This window comes from Schistocerca piceifrons, chromosome 4 (genome assembly GCF_021461385.2).
Source record: "Schistocerca piceifrons isolate TAMUIC-IGC-003096 chromosome 4, iqSchPice1.1, whole genome shotgun sequence".
Lineage (NCBI taxonomy): Eukaryota > Metazoa > Arthropoda > Insecta > Orthoptera > Acrididae > Schistocerca > Schistocerca piceifrons.
The window spans coordinates 558,450,204-558,474,411 of record NC_060141.1 but is presented as its reverse complement, the minus strand read 5'-3'; the positions used below and the strand labels follow the sequence as shown (position 1 = coordinate 558,474,411).

General features: G+C 38.8%; 1 protein-coding gene across 2 annotated transcripts in view; it reads left to right on the top strand.

Moving 5' to 3' along the window:
- The window catches only part of LOC124796275, a 165,640-nt gene that overhangs the window by 55,536 nt on the left and 85,896 nt on the right, over positions 1-24,208 (top strand). The window lies entirely within an intron of this gene.

Here is a 24,208-nt window from a genome sequence, read left to right as displayed (position 1 = left end):
GTCTTCTGCTTATAGTATTCAGTCTTCATTACAGATGTCACATTTCCCTTGTTAGCAGGCAGACTCAATATGCTCTTGTTGGTGTTAAGGCTTTTTATAGTTTATAACACTACTCTTTTCAGGCTGTAAGCTGATGGTTTTGCTTGATACAGTTTTGCGGCCCTTTCAGTGCTTATTTCCTTGGCTTTTTCACAAGGATGGGTCCGGATGCCCACCTTGTTGGTATTAATGAACTCCTCTATAGGCAAAGTTGTGGGGATATGGTGAAATTCCCTTCCTTTTGAAGGACAGATGGTTCCTCAGAGGTCAGTGGTCATTCACTTAGGTTGGCTGCTGTGTGTGGCATGTTGGATATTACTTTTTTGAACTGCATTTCACATCTTTAAAACTTTTTCTTCTGTCATTCAGTCCAATGGTCTAATTCATTCTGCATAGTCCTGTGAATGATACTGTTAGTTTTTCCTAGTTGTCTCAGTGCAGTGGTGGTGAACAGAAGCTTACATTTCACAAACTGTGGAATGGTCCCTTCATCAAGACTCAGAAAGACAAGAAAGGACAGCAAATTGACTTTCTTCTTTTGTAGTTAGGCAAGGCATTGGGAGAAACATGAAATCTGCTCCAGCAAGAAACATAGGACAAAATCATTCCGGCTTTTGTGATCTCTTGTTGACATATTGCACAGACGTTGTCCCGGGATTTTCGGGATTTTCGGTATAACAATTTTGATGATGTTTTGCCAGCATAAGTGGCTGACATTGTCAAAGATTCACCCTCTTTTGCTGGTGGTGGACTGGATTTGAGCCATAGGTACCAATGACACCAACATGTGAGGGCTTCTCCATGATCATTGTTACTGTGGTGCTCCCTCTGCCCATTTGTTCATGGAAGGAGTAGACATTCACAAATATGTCAATAATTTTACCGAGAAAGAAAAATCGTCGAGGCAATGGATCCTGGATTCCCAAACGGAAGTGAACAACCATTGCAGACAACAAGGGAGGAACCGCAATAGTAATGACCGAGGAAAGGTCCTCAGATGTTGACACAACAGGTATGTATAATCTCTGACCATGTGCTCACCTCAGTTACTGCCAAAAGAGTACTTACAGTTCCTTAAGGGTGGTGAGGGTTCTAAATGTAGGGAGCCCATATGCATTTTTTCGTAGATTTTATTCCTTTATTAAGTTTTATGCAATTCAAATTCAGGCGCAGTAATTCAAAGAACAACTTTTATTATTTCTTAATACAGAGTAAAGTGTATCGAATGATGGACACTCGAGGAAAATACAAAATGCGGCTATACCCAAGGCACATGAAAATAAATGCGACTTTGGTGCCATAATTATCAACAGTAGAGAGATTTTAAAAGAAAAAATAACAATTCTGTTTCAATGCTCACACTGACTGAGCATCTTGAAATCTATTTTTGACAATGTTCAAGCTTGTATACAACATCACAAACTTATATTTGCTCAATGATTTGGATATTTCAGTTGAGCAGAAGGAAGGAGCCAAGCTTGATCATTCAGTGTACAGAAAACCAATCCCCACTGATTGATTCTTGAACGCCCATAATTTTCGCTACCCCGTACACAAGAAAGTGGTCCTGAACACGTTATTACTCAGAGAAAAAGTTATTTCTGATGATGACCACCTGCAGTCTGAATTAGCAGCTCTTGACACACATGTTGAAAGAGAATTGTTATAGCAAGAGATACACTGCAAATGCTTTCCGGTGCCAGCGAACAAGGACACCTTGTGAATCAGCTGAAGAGATGAAGCTGGCTGCTTCCCCACTGTAATGTGGGGGCAACGAACAGCAAGTTAGGACGTGTGCTACAGAGACATGGACTGAGACCAGTGTTGTGGCCTGCCTCCAAGATACAAGATCTGCTGTGTCCTGCTAAAGATACCGTATTTACTTGAATCTAAGCCGCACTTTTTTTCCTGTCTTTGTAATCCAAAAAACCGCCTGCGGCTTAGAATCAAGTGCAAAGCAAGCGGAAGTTCTGAAAAATGTTAGTAGGTGCCGCCACAACTAACTTCTGCCGTCGAATATATGTAGCATGCTTTGTAGACACAAAGATAAATACTGGCGCCAAAACCTCTGCGTCAATAAATAAATTTAAAAAAAGGTGGAAGTCGAGCTTTTTTTCTCCGGCCCGAGTTTCGACCATTTTCATACATTTTCCAACGAAGTAAATACAAATTCCGTATTGTTCATCTTCGAATGTAGCAGAATTTCAATGTACTACGAAAATACGACTGGCAAGACTGTTTGGGATGTTTGTCAACATGGCCAACTCTACGTTCTGAATTTTTTCCTACCTGTGAGAAGAGATGGTTGCTAATAGGAACCTGATGAAATGTGAATCACATGCACTATTCTCTTCACCATAAGAATAATACGAATATAAACATTTTGCCATGTATTCTTTCGTGTTTGCTGCTATCTCATTTAAATCCTGTCTGCCTAATAAACTACAAAACTAGAGCAAGACAACAGCAAACGCGGAAGAATATATGTATCGTGTCATGTTTATATTCGTATTATTTTTATGCCTAATAGTGATACAGTCAGAAATGAAGCACGGCAACTGAATAGATTTTTAAATCTAAGATGACTAATTTCTGTGCAGAATTTGATGTACTAAAGAAGCGGCCGCAAAGATTTTCAAACGGAGAAAAATTTTCGCCTAACTCTCGTTCAGAACATGTTCTATCATACACAGTCTATTATTTGGTTCTTGTTGATCATTATCAAAGAAAGCAGCAGTGTAAGTAACAACAAATAGCAGTCTCTTGCCATTGTTTCGCTAATGAGACGATTCCTCTCTTTTTTTTTAAATTGTAAACGGCGGTAGCGCACACAAAAGCAAGCCATGTCGCGAGCGGCGACAGGCCGTAAACACGCACTATCAGAATGCGACAAACAGTGCATGACACAGTACAGTAATGCATTTTCAGCTTACAGTGGCGTAAACACCTATAACAAAGAAAACGGCACTTATCAGATCAAAGCAAAATAAGCAATCGATTCAAACCAGACGAAGCACGTGAAAAAGAAAGGGTACCCGTATAAATACTGACGGAGCGCCCGACGCATAGCAGTGACTACCTGGTAAAGCTTAACTGCTAAGCTTACGACTCGAACCAAAACTACTGTAGCTGTATCGTCATTCATTCGACCTAAATTGTGTCTCATATTACAATGGACCAACTTTGTTTAGATTTGGAGGTGCGGCCTAAAACTTTTCTCTCCCCTTGAATTTCGAGTCTCAAATTTCTGGTGCGGCTTAGATTCGGGATTTTTTTTTTTTTCCTTTATTTCGAGTCTCATTTTTCAGGTGTGGCTTAGATTCGAGTGCGGCTTAGATTCGAGTAAATACGGTAATGTAGCTCTTTGTGTGCCTGGTGTGTATGGTGTCCCTTGCGAATGCTGCACCATATATATAGGTCAGACAATTTGCACAGTTGCAGAGCATTGTACTAAGCACAAGCAAAGTATTAAACAAAGGATGCTTTTCAAATCAGCCATCGTTGAGCATTGCCTGGAAAACTTTGTGAAAACATGAGATTCTTGGCTAATGTGTCAACACATTCGGGTTCCATTATAAAAGAGGCAGCTGAGATTAGAATGAACAGCAACAATTTAACAGAGACCAGGGGTACATACTCAGCAGGGCATGAGGGTTGGCTTTGGGTGTCGAAAGGAAGCAACAACGAATGCTTGACGCTTGTAGGGAGGTAGGAGTAGCAGTTTCAAATGTGTCACTGGCCCCTCACACCACCTGACATTAGTCAGTCCCAAGGTAGGCTGAAGCTGCTATGAGCTGCCCAATCACCTTCTGCACACACATCATTTTGGCCCTTTGAGATTGGTTCCAGAGGCCACAATTGTGGCTATATAAGCATAAAACTCTGCCAGCCCTGGCAGTCAGCAATTTTACTCCTGACGATGATGGCTGAGATGGCCACAGAAAGCTTGAGAATTTTATTTGAATTGCTGTGGCTTTAAAACCAAGAAGATTTTATTTAGTTGTCTGTTATAGTAAATTACTAAATATTTTCCAAATCTTTCGCAGTGGACTTCCTTCAGTTTGTCGAAATAGTTTTCACATTTGGAGAAATCCTCTGTGCATCATATTATGTTATGAAGTAGAAATTCATTGTTGCAAAGTCACTTTCAAAGTAATCCTTAATCCTTGAAAAAAATATAACATGCAAATTTAACAGCAAGCTGTATATGCCGATTTTGTAAAGTTTTAAAAAAAAATTACTCACAGTATTTCATACAAATTGAGGGAACAGCTGTAATGATTGGCTGTTTCATAGGAATAAGTAACTGATTCGGGACTGGGTTATCTGATTGCATGGTAAGCTGATCTGTTTTTACAACCAAGACAAGCAGCTGGTGAGAGCTGATGTAAAAACAAACTTGATTTGTGTGCAGTCTTACATGCTGTTTTCTTGATCCTTTATCACTGTTGACCAATCTTTAGTGTAAGTTCACAATGGTTCTAAGCGAATCCCAGCTTTCAAGGTAGTAATAACTTTTACATGCACCACTGCAAACAATCAAAATTAGGCATATAGTTTAACACATTCTAACGATAAATAAAACAGGGAAGAACTTGCTAAATTGTACAAATATAATTTTAAAAAATACTCACCTAAATATTCACTTTTCTTGCTGTTTGAGCAGCGAAGATCTTCACCATCTTCTCCATACCTAGGAAACATGCAATCTGTTTTTCCACTGCTATTATGGGAAGACCTCTTAGCTGTTCAGTGTTCATTGGAGATCTCAGATAGTTATTAGTGATCTTTAGCTTGGAAAAGCAACATTCTGCGGTGGCTACAGATATGGCATGCACAAAAATATTATTAATGCTGCTGTTACATTTGGGAAAAAGTCTTGCAAGCTATTTTTGAAGTACACATATTGATAGTACCCTACGGATGTTAAGTTGGCAATGAAATTGTAAATTTCCGTCCAGTGCTGATAGTGGTTGTACAGGATCTGGTGGACTCAATGGAGCAATTACAGGTAATATAACTGTGTCACTAACAATCAAGTTCACGCTATAAGCACAGCAAGGAATATAATGAGCTTCTGGATTTTCTTCGATGATACGAGCTTCAGTACCATGCTTCTTACCCTTCATGTAGCTTTCATTCTCGTGAGCTTGTGCCTGGTAATCTACAAGTGGTACAGCAAGGTTATGTAATATCTGAAGCAACTTCTGTGGAACCTGTTCTAGTAATGTCACTCGCTTCAAAAAAGAAAGAAAAAAATAAATAAATAAATTGCAACTGGTTTGAAAAACACATCTGCCACTCTTAAAAGCAAAGTTTCATTGCTCCTTGTGACCTCAATCTAATGTGCAGTCCAGTATTATTGAATAATGTTTATTTTTGAGTATGGTATTATTCATGATAGATGAATTGTGTTAATGATTTCATTTTCGCATGCCCTTACTTAAGTAAGTTACCAATTTCCAGGTTTAGCCATATGATTAATATGATCATTTAATACTGGATCGAACCTGGTGATTAATTCTACTTAATGGAAGATTTTTTTTTATGGCAAGGAAACATACTGTGGAAAATAACTTTAACAAAATCAATCTCAAACTGTTTTCTTCAAGGTCAGTTTGATCTTGAGTTGCCTGATCCATTTATTTTGAGTTTTTAATTATCTGCAAAAGCTCTTTCCAGTTCCACATTTCAGTAATATGGTTGCAGGACAGTTCAGGGCTAGAGAGCATTTTCGACAAGCTTTGCCAATTTCTTAAACTATTTCTTTTGGGATAGCTAGCACTTGAATTGGACAACTTGCAACAAAATCAATACATGGCATCTTTTGTTCGAGAATATAGAAGCCACGTTTGCTTAACTTTTTCATCGTTTGAAATTTGTCAGAAACATCGAAAAACAAAACACCTTTTTGTCTTGCTATCCACAGGAAATTTCACACATTTTCACAAATGTCTTGTGAATCTTCCTTAATTGCTCTTATCCTAAAATTGTCACATACAATATGCAGCCAGCTTCCTGGATCACTAATCTCACCTAAAACAATAACACTGTTACAGCCCTTAGACAATTTTCCATATTATTGGTTATAATGGTCTTCTCCAGTTTCTTCCACAGTAACATTGTCACAAGCTATTTCCATAAGAGGAACAGTTTCATCAGCCACTAGTTCTTGCTTACACGACACATATGATTCTTTAGCATTATCAGCTGATGAAGCTTTAGTGAAACCACATTCTTTCACATCACACTGAACATTCACAGGAACGCTGTCAGTTCGGTTTAAAAATTTATTTAATGACCCCTTTTGTTTTCCTTTTTTGGCACTCAGTGAGTACTTACAATACATTCAACACCCTTGCATAAAACAAAGCACATTCTCCGATAGCACCAGACAGACATGAAAATTGTGTTTGTACTTCATGCCTGACTGGTTTGCGGAACCAAGATACAAAAACATTAGCATACTTTAATTGGGCACGCCTAGCCTACGGATTAGCAGTGGAAATTTCAAACAGCATGCCAATTGCAAGTGTTGAGAGCTGTCATTGCATGCTACCTATCAGTCTCAGCCTATACACTGCACTTTTTCTAGTGTTGTAGACAAGAAGGCGTACAGCACCAGTCGGCTACAGCAAGTGTTTCCAGTAATTCCACGCAAGCCAGCGGCTGACTGGGAGAGAAACTGAAATCTGTATCATTGGTTCATGTGGAGAATGACTGCCATACTGTGCATCAAAACGGCCCTATTGAAGGAAAGGTATAATCAGCAATGAAGGTACTCTCACCAGCACGACTAGTGTGAATGCAGCCTATTAACATTTCTGAATTCATAGAATTTTTCCCTCCATTTAGGGTGAAACCAGTCTGTTTGTTAAGTAAGCACAGATTCTGACAAGCTCGGAGTCCTCTGTGACTGCAGTTCTTGCAGTAGCCTCAAACCATCCATGTATATACCAGTGTCTTTTTAGCTTTGCACACACTTCAGAATGTGTACAATGGCTTGTAATGACTCTCGTCATAATTGTTGAAGTATGTTCTCACTGCATTCACTGTGAAAGCCAGATCTGGTTGACTTACAGTCATGAGAAATAAAAGTGAACCAACTGCTTCCCAGATTGGAAGTGTCACTATAACTGATGCATCCTCATCTGCTGAGTCAGTTTCACATTTTAATCCACTGGAGTGGATAAAGAACTCAAATTTTCCAACTCAAAACATTTCAGGATCGCGTCGCATACACTGTTGGTGTACAAACAAATTTTCTTCTCCTCCCTTTTGCTCAGTTTCCATTCTGCAAAAAAACTTTCACCTCTGAAACGGTTATTAAAAACATTTTCATTATTTCTTCTGAAATGATCTTGAGAGATTCATTGCTTTTTGCCAATCCACAGCCTATCGGCTACAAACGAAACCAAGAAGACCAGACCATTTCCAATATTCCCAGTAAAGGTACATTTATCTGCTCTGCTCTCTTTGAAGTCAAACTTCTTGAAGAATTTACAAATGTTGGATTACCACAATGGGAAGCCTGCTTTAATCACAAGTTGACATTTTAAGCTTGCGCACATATTCATTGTCATTTGGAATCATACTTTGTAGCATCAACATGTAAATTTCCTCATTTAGTTTTCCATATAAATATGTGGTTTTTACATTAAATTGCAACATTTCAGAATCTTCTTTGGCCAAAATCATGAGCAAGGTGTGTAGAGAGTTGTGTCTCACTACTAATAACAAAGTTTCATTTTAGTCCAGTCCAGAGTATTCGGTAAAGCCTCGAGTGGCAAGTCAAGCTTTATATCTTGGGCCATTTTCACTTTTTGGTGCTTAGGTTTTGAAAACCAGCTTTGAATATATTGTCATTTGGGTCTCTTTTGGCACAATGACCCAAGTTCTTATTTCGTTTGACATGCTTTGAATTCCTCTTAAATTGTTTGTCCCCATTTTTCTTTGTCTGGACATGAATTGCCTTATCAAAAATGTTCAGTTCAAGACAATATACATCGTCGCATCATATCTAGCTAGGGGTCAGATCTGGCTCCTGTTATATAATCTATAAGACTGCTACTGTTTGGGATCATGATCACCTCTCCTTGTAGTTTTCTGTCATCTCCAGCTGGTGGCTGGACATAATGTTTTCCATCTTTGCTGTCAGGTTGTTCAGTGTTGGACTCCAAAATAGGAAACAAATGATGTAAATCAACACAATCATGCTTTAAAATGGGTTTATGGATGGCCAGGAGTCCTGCATTGCATTTAATGTCATGGGATTCAGTGATTTTCTTGTTTTTTGTATCAAAAACTCTGTAGTTTCAAGATTCTCCCTGATATCCAACCGTGATTATTTTCTTGGCCTTCAGATCTAACTTCTCGCAGGACAATTTAGGAATGGGTGAATGTTTCAGCTCTGAAAGTGCTCGTGTGAGATGTGCGGTTTTCTACCTGACCATATTTCACATTGGTGTCGCATTTCTGCTCTTTTTGATTGAAGTGCGATTCAATACATGAACAGTGGTATTAACTGCCTCCACCCATGGAGGTTTTGACCAATTCGCCCAATGAGCATGGACTTCATGGATTTGGTAATGGTTCTGTTATCACATTCTGCCTTCCCATTTTGTTGAGGGGCATAGGGTGCCGTTGTCTCGAGTGCTCGAGTGCTATGTCACAAGATCAGTACTCAGAGGCTTTTTTTTTTTTTTTTTTTGACAGCATGTTTGACATGATTTTCTCAAATTCCTAGAAGTGGTCAAAAAAGTCAGATTTACTTCTCAAGAAGTGGACATGACAAAAAAGACAAGTGTTGTCCATGAACATTACACTGAGTGATTCGACCTGCATTGGTCCACATACATCACTGTGCATAAAATTGCTCGTTTTCGAATTTCTCACTTTGATTTTCTTGTTAATGGGCAAACAGTGAGGCACTCTTCACTATGTGATCAAAAGTATCCAGGCACCCCCAATAACATACGGTTTTCATATTATGTGCATTTTGCTGCCATCTACTGCCAGGTACTCCATATCAGTGACCTCAGTAGCCATTAGATGTAATGAGAGAAGCAGAATGTGGGGTGCTCTGCGGAAGTCACGGACTTCGAACATGGTCAGGTGATTGCGTGTCACTTGTGCCATTCGTCTTTATGTGAGATTCCCACACTCCTAAACATCCCTAGTTCCATTGTTTCCGATGTGATAGTGAAGTGGAACTGTAAAAAAAAACACGTACAGCACAAAAGCGTACAGTCCGACCTCATTTGTTGACTGACAGAGACTGCCGACAGTTGAAGGGGTCGTAATGTCAATAGGTGGACAACTATACAGACCATCACACAGGAATTCAAAACTGCATCAGGATCCACTGCAAGTACTATGACAGTTAGGCGGGAGGTAAGAATGCTTGGATTTCATGGTCAAGCGGCTGTTCATAAGCCACACGTCATGCCAGTAAATGCCAAATGATGCCTCACTTGGTGTAAGGAGTCTCAACATTGGACTACTGAACAGTGTAAAAATGTTGTATGGAGTGACGGATCACGGTATACAATGTGGCGATCCAATGGCTGGGTGTGAGTAAGGCGAATGCCTGGTGAACGTCATCTGCCAGCATGTGTAGTGCCAACAGTTAAATTCGAAGGTGGTGGTGTTATGGTGTGGTCATGTTTTACAAGGAGGGGGCTTGCACCCCTTGTTTTTTTTGCATGGCACTATCACAGCATAGACGTACATTGATGTTTTAAGCACTTTCTTGCTTCTACTGTTGAAGAGCAATTCGGTGATGGCGATTGCATCTGTCATCACGATCAAGCTCCTGCTCGTAATGCACAGCCTGTGGCAGAGTGGTTACATGACAATAACATCCCTGTAATGGACTGGCCTGCATAGAGTCCTGACCTGAATCCTACAGAAGACCTTTGGGATGTTTTGGAACGCCGACTTCATGCCATGCCTCAGTGGCCGACATCGGTACCTCTCCTCAGTGCAGTACTTCGTGAAGAATGGGCTGCTATTCACCAAGAAATCTTCCAACACATGATTGAACATATGCGTGCAAGAGTGGAAGCTGTCATCAAGGCTAAGGGTGGGCCAACACCATATTGAATTCCAGCATTGTCGATGGAGGGTGCCATGAACTTTTTAAGTCATTTTCAAGCGAATAGTGTATATTGACACACATCCCAAAAGAATGATGCCACATCAGACATGCTTATTCCTTTGATAAGATTTACTTTGATCAAATTTGCAATCACTTTGACATTTATATGACCCAATCTTGCATGCCAGGTTTTGAGGTTATTTGTGGTTGACAAACTCATGTCACATTGTGTGTTTGAGACTAATATAATGTGCAAATTTTGTTTTTTTGTTTTATTTATTTGGCAACAGCATGTCTGTCACAAGACTTGTTTACAAACGTATCTACAAAGCTCACTTCAAAACCTTTTATCTTACATACACCAAAAGAAAACAAATTCTTCCTTCTTTTGGGATTTATAGCACATTGTCAAACCATCTGTCTTCCCAATACCTATTTACAAATTTCTTTATTTTAATTGACCCAATTCCCTTTGCTTCACATTTAGTGTTGTCTCCAACTGAAATTTCAATGTTTTGACATTCACAAATTTCATCGAACCATTCCCATTGAAAAGTGATGCGCTATGATGCTCCACTGTCAGGAAGCCAGACATTGCTTATATAAACATTCAATATACTCTCACAAATCATTTTTATGATGTGGAACTTTTTTGCATGACATTCCATTGGTTATTATTATTATTATTATTATTAGAGTGGCAGTTTCATGACACATGGCCCAGCAAGTAAATTTTCCTCTTTGAAGTCTCCTGATTTGAGTTCTCCTTCCTCATACCTGTATACTCTTTTTTCCAGCCTTTAGATGAAGTCGCTACCAAGACGTTTGATGCCTTCTCCATTTTGTTCAATTGTTTTTCTTTGGAGATGAGCCACTCTTGGAGTTTCACAATCATTTGCTGATTTCTAGGCATACTGTCCCAGCCCATGCCTAGTGTGTGGAGCTTCATCAGAAGGCTTACGAGGATCTTGGCCATTATCACTATGTCTGAGCCCATGCCTAGTGTGTGGAGCTTCATCAGAAGGCTTATGAGGATCTTGGCCATTATCACTACGTCTGACACTGTTTCATTCACGTCCTTGAGTTGGCCCACAATTTTCATGGTTATTGCTATATGCCATAACACTGGATCACTCTCTCTCATTCGGTAATCATGCAAGTTTTTCATCAGTGTGAGCTTCTTCACTTCAGAGTTTGTTGGTGAATTATGCTGAATTTCTACCACTTTTCATGAGCAGTAGTGTACACTATCCAAAATTTGAGTGGTGAGTACTCGATCAATATTGAAATGCAATGCATAACACGAGCATTGTCTTTTACCTACAGTTTTCCAAACAACATTGTTAGATCCTCAGGTGTTGCTCACTGACCATCCACCACAGCTCAAATGCTGTAGATGTCGAACAAAGCCTGAATTTGAATTTTCATAGCCAGAAATACAATGCATCAAATTTCATGATTCTTCTTGCATTTCTTTTGTTGATATGGCACAAATAATAATGCATGAGCTGACTCAAATTGTGTATCAAATAGAAGTTTAACAAACTTTTGTACTGAATTTTGTGATGAATCTGGGCTCATAACCTATTAAGGTTTATGGAACCTCAATTCAGACACAGGAATACAAAGCAAAGTTTATTGAATGACAGACACATCAATCAATAAACAAAAGGTGTCTACACCTAAGGAACATCAAAACAAATTTGACTGTGATGCCATCAGTATCTTAGGTGGGGAGATTTCAAAGCCAAAAATAAGACTTCAGTTTCAACATCCTCCTTTTCTTAGTTCGTGAGATAAATATTATAAATTCCCTAAAGAAGTGCTTATTTAAATTGTTTTGTAATCCAATGACTTGAAGTATATGGAACATTATAAAAGATATCTTATTGATATGCTTAAGTATAGAATGGCTCATACCGTGAGTATTTTTCCTCCTTGATGTCTTTGGGTATCTCCATTCAGTTAGATGTGAATTTCTAATGGTGATGTAATTGCAGTTTAAAGAGCCGCACAAGTGTGCATATGGGAGCTCAGTATCAGTTTAATCAATGTGCTTATATGCTATTGCAGCACACTGAACAATGCGGCATTTCCATAATATCGTCATGCACCATATTGTGTATTACATCCTTGCAGTGAGCATCATGACCACTGAATTCCCTCACATGAACTTTGTTTTACTGCTTTAGGGAATGTCAGCAAGAGTAAGATGCCCCTGCCATCCAGTTTTGTACAGAGTAGTACATTTCATGCATTTCAGCGTACTTACAAGAAACATGATTTTCACTGTGGAAATATACAGGGTGACACACGGGAGACTGACGGTTTTCAGTGAAACAATACTCAGCCAACTTTAAAATTAATGCATGTTTATTTACACAAAATCAAAGCTCATTATTTGCCATTTTAGTTAACAAAGTTATTTGTGAAAAATAATATCATCAAGGTGATGTCCATCATTTCGAATGCAGGACTCAAGTCTCTTCTCAAAATCCTCCATCACATGGACTAAAATCTCTGCAGGATGACAGCAATTTCTTGAATGATTGCATTCTTCAACTTGTTCAAATTTTGTGGTTTGTCGTTATAGACACAGTTCGTAAGGTACCCCCACAGGAAAAACTCATGTACTGACAAGTTGGGAGACCTGGGAGGCCGAGGAACATTGCCAAAATGTGAGATAATCTGGCCAGGAAACATGCGTCTAAGGATTGTCATTGAAGTGTTTGCGGTGTGCAACGTTGCCCCATCCTGCTGGAATCAAATGCGTTTTAAAGGGATTCGTCGTCTTCTTAGTTCTGGTTTGAAGAATGTTTCAAGCATACGAATGTAACGAACAGAATTAACAGTAACTGTGGCCCCGTTCTCTTAAAAAAAAAAGGTCCAATAATGCCAACAGAGCCAAGACCACACCAAACTCTTACTTTTTCTGAGTGTAGAGGACGCTGGTGGATAAGGTGTGGATGCTCTGGAGCCAAGTAATGTAGGTTTTGCTTATTCACAGTCCCGTTTAAATGAAAATGAGCTTCATCACTCACCAATAAAATTTCGTTTTCATTCAATCCCAAAATCACTTGCATTTTGTAAGCGAAGTCTTCTCATACAGCAGAATAAGTTTCCTTAAGTTGTTGGACGATGAGCATTTTGTAGGGATGGAATTTTAATTCTTTATGCAAAATTCATCTAACCAATTCACGATTGATTCGTAACTCTCTAGCATGACGCCTAGCTGACCATCCTGGGCTTCTGACTGCCGCTCGCCTTACCCTTTCAACATTTTCTGGTGTCGTTACTCTGTGTCTCAAGCCAGGATGCTTCTTATCCAGTTTGTTTCCAGTTGATCTGAAGTTTTCCACCCCTCTGAAGATTGTGTTATGGCTCAGAACAGCTCCATGTCGACCGACATTAAACTGCGCATGAAACAATCACTGCGTAGCATTAATAGACTCACCACTTTTCATGAAACTGTCATAGACAAACACTCGATGTTGCAAGTCTCACTGCTCCATAGTGACTGAGTAAATGAAATGATGTCTTGTGTGGGTCAGAACTATCCCCACCATGACCACCTCCCACCACTGCGCCCTCAGTACTATGCAATTCAAAACCATCCGTCTCCCGTGTGTCACCCTGTACTATACCTTTGAAGTCATTGGTAGATAATTTTACATGTGAATACCAAGGGCACAGTCTACGGACAGCATGTAACTAAGTATGAACTGGTCTTGCTTCTGCACTCTATCAGAATCAGAATTGAGGTTGTCATAGACAGACAACAAAAAGAAATGAATAAGATCTGCAAAACTGAGGGGAAGGAAATTCCTTCCCAAGTAATGCCACGTATTGATTACATAGTTCTAGATTATTCTATGAAATAGTTTCTGATGCTAGAAGACCTGTCTCATGGCTTTGAAAATGAACCTTTAGAATTCATGTTGTTTTTGTTGTTGTTGTTTTTGTGGTCTTCAGTACAGTGACTGGTTTGATGAAGCTCTCCATGCTACTCTATCCTGTGCAAGCTTCTTCATCTCCAAGTAAGTACTGCACCCTACATCCTTCTGAATCTGCTTAGTGTATTCACCGCTTGGTCTCCCTCTATGATTTTTACCCCCTACGCTGCCCTCCAATACTAACTTGGTGCTCCCTTGATGCCTCAAAACATGTCCTACCAACTGACCCCTTCTTCTGGTCAAGATGTGCCACAAATTCCTCTTCTCCCTAATTCTATTCAGTACCTCCCCATTAGTTACATGATCTACCCATCTAATCTTCAGCATTCTTCTGTAGCACCACATTTCAAAAGCTTCTATTCTCTTCTTGTCTAAACTATTTATCGTCCATGTTTTGCATCCATACATGGCTACACTCCATACAGATACTTTTAGAAAAGACTTCCTCACACGTAAATCTATACTCAATGTTAATAAATTTCTCTTCTTCTGAAACGCTTTTTCTTTCCATTGCCAGTCTACATTTTATATCCTCTCTATTTCGACCATCATCAGCTATTTTGCTCCCCAAATAGCAAAATTCACCTACTACTTTAAGTGTGTCATTTCCTAATCTAATTCCCTCAGTATCACTTGTTTTAATTAGACTACATTTCATTATCCTTGATTTGCTTTTGTTGATGTTCATCTTATATCCTTCTTTGAAGACACTGTCCACTCCATTCAACTGCTCTTCCAGGTCTTTTGCTGTCTCTGCCAGAATTACAATGTCATCGGCAAACCTCAATGGATTTTAATTCCTACTCCAAATTTTTCTTTTGTTTCCTTTACTGCTTGCTCGATATGTAGATTGAATAACATCAGAGATAGGCTACAACTATGTCTCACTCCCGTCCCAACCACTGCTTCCCTATTATGCCCCTCGACTCATATAACTGCCATCTGGTTTCTGTACAAATTGTAAATAGCCTTTCACTCCCTGTATTTGACCCCTGCCACATTCAGAATTTGAAAGAGATTATTCCAGTCAAAATTGTTAAAAGCTTTCTCTAAATCTACAAATGCTAGAAACATAAGTTTGCCTTTCCTTAACATATCCTCTAAGATAAGTCCTAGAGTCAGTATTGCCTCATGTGTTCTCTGGTACTGTGCGCCACGGAATTTGAATCCCCGACAGACATCATGGACGTCGAAGACCCCTAGAGGTCACTGCACCATCGCGCCGTAAGCTGTTGCGGTGCGCGTGTCCTGGCCCGCATTTAGTGTGAGGGCGGCACAGTGGAACACGTGGTTCCAGCAGCCAATAGTGGGGCCCCCGGTAGAGTATTTAAGCACCTGCCTCTTTCTCAGACAGGTAGCCTAATCGTTGCGTGAGTCTTGACACTTCGCCTCAACAACAGACATCGTGTTTACCATTTATGGTTTTCCTTACTAGTGGACATCTTGGATTCGTTTGGTTGTCTCTGTCACTCCGTTGCTTCTTGCATGTTGTCGTTGTAAGGTCTCTCTTTATCGTCCATCGTTGTTTCGTGTCCGCCCCTTCCTTTCGTTTGTTTGTTCACGGGCCGCTCTCCGTTTGGTCCCACCACGCTTTCTCGGCCACCCCGCGACCTTTCCGGACACAGTTACAACAGGTTACAACATCTTACAACATTTCTATGAAATCCAAATCGATCTTCTCCAGTTTTTCCATTATTCTGTAAAGCACTCATGTTAGTATTTTGCAACCATAACTTATTAAAATGATAGTTCGGTAATTTTCACACCTGTTGACACATGCTTTCTTAGGTTTGGAATTATTACATTCTTCTTGACATCTGAGGGTATTTCATCTGTCTCATACAACTTGCTCACCAGATGGTAGAGTTTTGTCAGGGCTGGCTCTCCCAAGGCTATCATTAGTTCTAATGGAATGTTGTCTACTCCCGGGACGATGTTTCAACTTAGGTCTTTCAGTGCTCTGTCAAATTCTTCATGCAGTACCATATCTCCCATTTCATCTTCACCTATATCCTTTTCCATTTCCACAATATTGCCCTCAAGTACATTGCCCATGTACAGACCCTCTGTATACTCTTTCCACCTTTCTGCTTTCCCTTCTTTGCTTAGAACTGGTTTTCTGTCTGAGGTCTTGATATTCATACAAGTGATTCTCTTTTTTGCAAAGGTCTCTTTAATTTTCCTGTAGGCAATATCTATCTTACTCCTAGTGATATATGCCTCTACATCCTTACATTCGTCCTTCAGCTGTCCCTGCTTAGCCATTTTGCACTTCCTGTCAATCTCATTTTTTGGACGTTTCTATTCCTTTTTGCCTGCTTCATTTATTGCATTTTTATATTTTCTCCTTTCATCAATTAAATTCAGTATCTCTTATGTTACCCTCATCTTTTTACCTACTTGATCCTCTGCTGCCTTCTCTATCCCATCTCTCAAAGCTACCCAGTCTTCTGCTGTATTTCTGTCCCCTGTTCTTGTCAATTTTTCCCTAATGCTCTCTTTGAAACTCTCTACAACCTCTGGTTCTTTCAGTTAATCCAGATCCCATCTCCTTACATTCCCACCTTTTTGCAGTTTGTTCAGTTTTAATGTGTAGTTCATAACCAATAGATTGAGCTCAGAGTCCATATCTGCCCTTGGAAATGTCTTACAATTTAAAACCCGGTTCCTAAATCTCTGCCTTATCATTATATAATATATCTGAAACCAGTGTCTCCAAGCCTCTTCCACATATACTATCTTCTTTCATGATTCTTAAACCAAGTGTTAGCTATGATTAAGTTATGCTCTATGCAAAATTCTACCAAGCGGCTTCCTCTTTCGTTCCTTACGCCCATTCCGTATTTACCTACTACTTTTTCTTCTCTTTCTGTTCCTACTATCGAATTCAAGTCCCCCATGACTATTAAATTTTTATCTCCTTTCACTGTCTGAACAATTTCTTTTATCTCAGCGTACATTTCTTCCATGTCTTCGTCATCTGCGGAGCTAGTTGTCATATAAACTTCTACTACTGTGGTAGGTGTGGGATTCATATCTATCTTGGCTACTATAATGCGTTCATTATGCTGTTCGTAGTAGCTATTGACATTATTACCCTCTTCAACTGTTGGCGGTCTCTGTCAGTCAACAGACGAGGTCGGCCTGTACGCTTTTGTGCTGTATGTGTTTCTTTCCACTTCACTGTCACATCAGAAACAGTGGACCTAGGGATGTTTAGGAGTGTGGAACTCTCATGTACCGAAGTGTGACACAATTGACACTCAATCACCCGCCCACGTTCGAAGCCCGTGAGTTCTGCGGAGTGCTCCATTCTGCTCTTTCACGATGTCTAATCACTACTGAGGTCACTGATATGGAGTACCTGGGAGTAGGTAGCAGCACAATGCACCTAATATGAAAACCGTATGTTTTTGAGGATGTCCAGATACTTTCGATGACATAGTGTAATTTGTCAGTGTCCCTAACAATGTGCACGCCCTGTTCTTTCGAGTAAGCAGTTGTTAGCCATCTGTTATAATAGTCCACATATGCTGGGAAGAAAGGACTGCATTGCCAGCATGAGTTGGCTACAAGTGTGTCTGATTTTGACATGCCTGTTGTTGATGAAAACAGTGATAATTTATAAGCTGAGGATACAATGTTGGCTTTTTTACTGTTGTTAGCAATTTTTAAAGTAGTGGAGGAGGTTGTGGACGGTGGATAATGTATGTTTAGAGCATATTCCATTTTATAATTTTATAGTGTCTCTATCTTTTGCTACTGCAGTTTTCACATAAAACAACTTATAAGTTACTTGAATGATTTCAAACAATGGAATGCAGCAATATAATGAGGAGGATAGTTGCTGCTAACCATATAGCGGAGATGCTGAGTTGCAGAAAGACAGCAAAAAGTCTGTCAGAAAATCAGTTTTCAGCCAACAAGGCCTTTTTCAAAAATAGACCCCCCCCCCCCCCCCCCCCACACACACACACACACACACTTGATCACAGTCTCTGGCAGCTGGAGCCACACACCAGACCACAGCTCCAACTGCCAGAGACGGTATTCGTGTGTGTGTGTGTGTGTGTGTGTGTGTGTGTGTGTGTGTGTGTGTGTGTGTGTGAGAGAGAGAGAGAGAGAGAGAGAGAGAGAGAGAGAGAGAGAGAGAGTTGCATTGCATGAGTGTGTGTGTTGTCTATTTTTGAGAAAGGCCTTGTTGGCCAGAAGCTAACTTTCCAACAGTCTTTTTGTTGTGCCTTTCTGTGACTCAGCGTTGGATGATTTCATGTACACTTACAAATTACCCGAAACACTATCCAGTGATAGGTCATGTGAGTGCCTGAGATAGTATCTCATTACTGGAGCAAAGCAGAGTATGATGCCACAAATTAATGACTGTATGTAAAGGCTTGCACATTATATTTCCAATCTGAAGCTTGCAACAATCTGAAGTAGAATTACCCTTAAAATCTGTTACCTAAGGCCTGTACGGATGGGCCATTCTGCTTCTCTTATTGCATGAATTCCAAGTAAGGACCCACTGCATGTTTCTGATTGCAGAAATATTCAGACAGTTTACTACAATGTTCTACAGATCTTTGAATAATCTAACATACTAGGATCACTTAAAAGATTTAGTTGATTAAGAAGTTCGACATTTTCAGATTAAAAGATAACATGAAATCAAATGGCACATTAGTATCAGAAAAGCTACATCCCAATAAATTGACCCACTCAACGCTAGTAAACATTCCACTGCTCCAACTGCCTATCCATTGGAGGGAACAGGTGGAGGGCCATAGAAAAGATGGTAGTGCCTTGCACATAGAGATGAAGTTACTCTTGTTGTTTGTACAGCAATACCCTATTCCTACTACATCATGAACTCTTGAGCATGTTATTTGGACAATTATAATGCATTTTAGTGATCCAAAACCATTTGCACACAACTTCACTTGGGCAGATTCATTGCCACTTTCTTATTGGTCATGATATTAATTTTTTTAGCTCATAGACATTGTCAACACAAATTGTAATCCCTGTAGTAGCACAGATTGTCAAGTCAAACACATTTTAGCCATCTAGTTTCCAAACTTATTTTATTTGGCTACCAGTTTTGGCGATTTACTATGCCATTTTCAGGCCCCTGACCGATGTGTAGGAATATTCCATCTCGGTTCTGGTCAAAACAGGGTCCAGCAGTCGAATACTGGTATATGTAGATTTCTGCTTGCTATAGCAATCGCTTCAACCATCATCTGCTGACTGTTGGTTGAAGTGATCACTATAGCAAGCAGAAATATACAGATGCCAGTATTTGAGTGCTGGCCCTTGTTGTGAACAGAAACAAGGTGGAATCTTCCTACATGTTGGTCAGGGGCCTGAAGATGGCATAGTAAATCGCCAACACTGATAGCCAAATAAAGTAAGTTTGGAAGCTAGACAGCTGAAAGGTGTTTTATTTGACAACCTGTATCAAACAGCTGAGCCCTGCAGCCATCTCGGAAAAGATGGACATTCAGCTACAGTATCATGTCTGCTGGTCAGTACCAACAAGAAGAAATCAAACAGGAAACTTTACACACATTGGTCACTGGCAAAAGCTGGTAGCAGCCATTCATGTATTTCAACCCATATTTCTGGGATGACCCACAAGACATGCCTCGAGGGGCAAAATGCTTCATATGACAACATTGGGGCATAAGATGAGAATACAAGAAATGCTGTTGAACCTCTGGTCAATTTTATTTTTCTAAGCAAATTTTAGAAAAGCTTATGTGTAAGTGGTATCTTAACCATCTCATCACACATAATATATTTAATGTTTTATGAGACAGATGTTAAAAGTTACATTTTCAAATGCTAATCTTATTTAGTTTGCAGATCATGCAGGTACAAGGTCATTTTAAATGATTGAAGTGATTCCACAGATTTACTGCAGCTATATTACTTGACATATTGTCACAGGGCTTTGCACTACGTAGTCTGCAGATATGAAGTTGATAATCAAGTTCTTTGCATGTTTGGCACAGCATGTCGCTACCAGTCTGTTAAAAAGCTCTGTTGATGCATGCTTGCAGTTTGGTAGGTTTGCTGGTAGAGAAGGTGTTAACATTGAATCTTTCGCACAACACAACATTAAAAAATCGCATGGGGTTAGCATGGAGGCCATGGGATGAATTACTGATCATCAACTCCACCATGACCAATCCATCAGTTTCTCAATTTCCTATATAGGAATTCATTATGTTCAACTAGGGTGGAGCTCTGCAGAATGAGCCAATTTTCTAGCATTTCAAGAAGCTCATTATCTATAATTTTGCAGAAGAAAAAGAGACCGTAAACTTTAAACCATGAGACTGCGCAGAAGACATCAACTTCATAAGCTGTTGTAATTGTGCCAAAAATTCAAAGCATCTGACTTTGTCATCGTGAGTCATGGCTTGTAGCAGTTGCAAGTTGTAGGGCTTCAGCTTCACTCAATGTCTTAAGATCTTCCAAACAGTTGGGTGTGATATGTTCAGCTCTCTGTTTGTGCTGTTTGTCAACTTCTGTGGCCTACATGCGAAACTCACCCACACACTATCAACCGTTTCTTCACTCGCTGCAGGCCAACCTATTGATTTTCCCTTGCAGAGGCATCCTGAAGCTTTAAACAGTGCATACTGTCACCAGATGGAGTTGGCAGTTGGTGGATCTTTGTTGAACTTCATTCTGCAGTGTCGTTGCACTGTTATGGTAAACTTATGTGAATGCTTTTCAAACACAACATACACTTTCTTGGCGCCTGTTGCAGTCTTGCCTAACTGCTCACTGCTGCACTTTTGTGGCAGAAATCTGTGGTGCAGGTGCAGCATTACAAAATTTTTGAATTTTTCTATATGAACGTTGAGTTTTGTAACAGTATGTCAATTAGTGTAGCTACAGTGAAGTTATGAAATCGCTTCAGTCATTTGTAATAACCTTGTATTATGGTAAACAGCAAGTCAAGTGCAGTTTTAGAAAGGGCTGCTAATGAAAGTTTCCATGGACATTAATGAATGATTTGTAGCCAACTCATTGTCATAAAATTTGAAAAAGCTCGCTATATGCATTCCAGAGCATTTTAGAGATTTCCACCCACCATAAGCAAAAATTATGATGACTGAAAGATGGTGGAGGACAAAATCATTAAATTTTGTGGTGACTTCAGTGGCGAAAGGCATTCCACAGAATTATTGAAACGCTTAACACACATAATAATTTGCAGTGTGCTTGCTGTCAAACATTGGTGACATAAAAATAAATAAATAAATAAAAATCTCGCATATTTTGCTTGCTTTCTTTCCATAATTTCAAATGGTTTGAAGGGTTAAGGTAACTCTACAAACCAAGCCAATATTTTCTGAATCCAAAATCATGTAAAGTGAATTATTTAGGGTTAAGACCATCCTGCAGAGTAGTATTTTTAATCATAAATAAATTTATTTCAGATAATACATTCCTTTCAGTAACTAACAACTCAGTTCACAAATTCAGTTGTAGGAATAAGAACAAGAAACATTAAGGCTTACTGGCATTTCCTTTGTCCCCAAAAGGTGTCCACTATTCAGAAAGATAAATTTACAATAATTTACGAGTAAATATGAAAGCTCTCGTAACAATGAAAGTACTGCTTTGTAAGGAACCCGACAAAATCTTTTGTGACAAACTACGTCTAATCCATTACCTAGTTACATAGTACCGTAGATCCAGTTGGTGTAAATATTGTTAATGTCACACAATACAAGTGCTATGTAATATTCAGCTTTTGGGCCTCTTAAGTGCTGTAACATGATCAGTATATGTAAACATTCTTAATTTATTTTCATGGACAACAGCAGAGTTTACTAATCAGTGGCAGAACATGCTGCTGAATGCAATGTTTTAAAAGGAGCTTTAGCAAAGAGAATTCCTAAACTGTTTCCTAGAGGCTTTCAACGAAACTTTTCCCAACTCAAGCCTGGTGACTAAGAGTGACCAGTAAAATAAATTGGATTACATCAGGAATAAAAGTTTCTAGTGGCAGGAAAATATAGTTTCAAAATGAGTTAAAACATAACAAAAATGCTGACTTTGTGTAGTACGTAAAGAGATATAAGAACACATTCAAAAAGTTATACAGGCAGCAAAAAATCTGGCTAACAACGTGCATATTAGTAAACATGAAAATAAATCAAAGGCAATTTTGGTTGTCATCGAATCTGAATTGGGAGTAAAGAACAATTGCCAATAAAATGTCCAAATGTGAATTAAAAATGATATAATTGTAGATCCTTTTCAAATGTCAAACTTTTTCAATGATTTTTTCATAAATTTGGTGAAATCAGAAGTAGATATCATAGCCCACCAGGACAAGGTAAATGCCAACTCTGTAAATATAAAACAAAATGCAAGCCTTAAAACATTCAAAAGAATTATCCCAAAAGATCAGCTGGGTGGGATGAAATTCAAACCATTGTAATCAAGGCTGTTTATAACATAATTTCTCATCCATTAGCTAAAAGTATTAATAAGTCATTTGAGGAAGGACATTTCCCGGATGTGTTAAAATATGCTGAAATAAGACCATTGTTAAGAAAGACTCACCAGATGACTTGGGAAATTACCACCCTATTTCCCTGCTGCCAGTTTTTGCTAAGGTAATAGAAAGGATTGTTGCAAAACATCTTGAAAACTTTCTTGTAAAAAATATTATAGTTAAAAATCAATTTGGATTTCAAAAGGTAAAATACAATAAATGCTATCAGGGAATTCACTGAAAAGATAAGCTCTGCTTTAGACAAGGGTAAAAAGGTCACTGGTATTTTTTGTGATTTGACCAAAGCTTTTGACTTGGTCAATTACTTACTACTTCTACACAAGTTAGAGAGATATGGGATTGTGGACAGGGCATTACAGTGGTTCAAATCTTATTTGTCTGAAAGAAAACAGATAGTTATTCTAAATCCAAATGGAAAAAAATCATTCTCGGACTGGGAAAAGATTTGTACAGAGGCCCCGCAGGGCTCAAGTTTAGAGCCTTATCTTTTTCTTCTGTACATAAATGATTTACCTTTAAACATTGATGTTCACTCTGTTTTATTCGCAGATGGCACCTCGGTTTTAATTGAAAATGTTCAAATTCATGATACTGTGGAAAATATAAATGGGAAACTTAGAATTATGGTTTCAGCAACATGGTTTAAAACTCAATGGCACAAAAACACAATTAGTGCAGTTCAGTGCTAAAACACTATCAGCATCTCCCATAAAAATAGTGCACGGCGATCAGGAAATGACTGAAGCAAGTTATGTAAAATTTCTAGGTCTAAACCTTGACAAAAATTTAAATCGAAGGCACACGTAGACTTCTTAGCAAACAAACTAAACAGCGTAGCTTATGTGATGAATGTCTTATCTGGTTCTACCCTTATGGACACCAGGAAGATAATCTACCACAGCTACTTTGAAACTATAATTCGATACAGAATAATTCTCTGGGGAAACTCTACGAACAGCCTGAAATTACTTACACTTCAAAAGAGAATCATAAGAAACATGTTTAGTTCGAAAAAGAACATCATGTTGCCCATTATTTGAAAAATTAAAAATGCTAACCATTCCTTCTCTGTGCTTTTACGAAGTTTTTATTTTCATATATAAAAATCAAAACTCACTTGACAATTTTCATTTCAACCAAAGTTGCATTACTTATCACAGACACAGTTTCAAACTTCCCTCTCATAACTTAAAACTTTATGCTCAAACACCATTGTACATTGGATTAAAATTTTACACTAAAGTAAACAACATAAATCTGTTAAATATGCAGTTTGACTCACTATAAAAATTGTTATTTAATACACTAGTGGAAAAATGTTGTTATTCAATTGAAGAACTCATGCAGGGCAGTTTGGTAATTTTTAAAGAAAAGAAACAATTAAGATAATGTATTGTATAATAAATTGTTAATATATTGCATAAACTGTAGTGCAAGCTGCAAAATGTCTGTAAGTGTTATATATGTTCCTGTTAAATTGTCCATGTCTAAAAATTCAGAAATGCCTGCTTCAATATGTTAATTATTATAATTTCATCTTTAAAAGTAATTTTGATGTGTCTCCAGTACAAG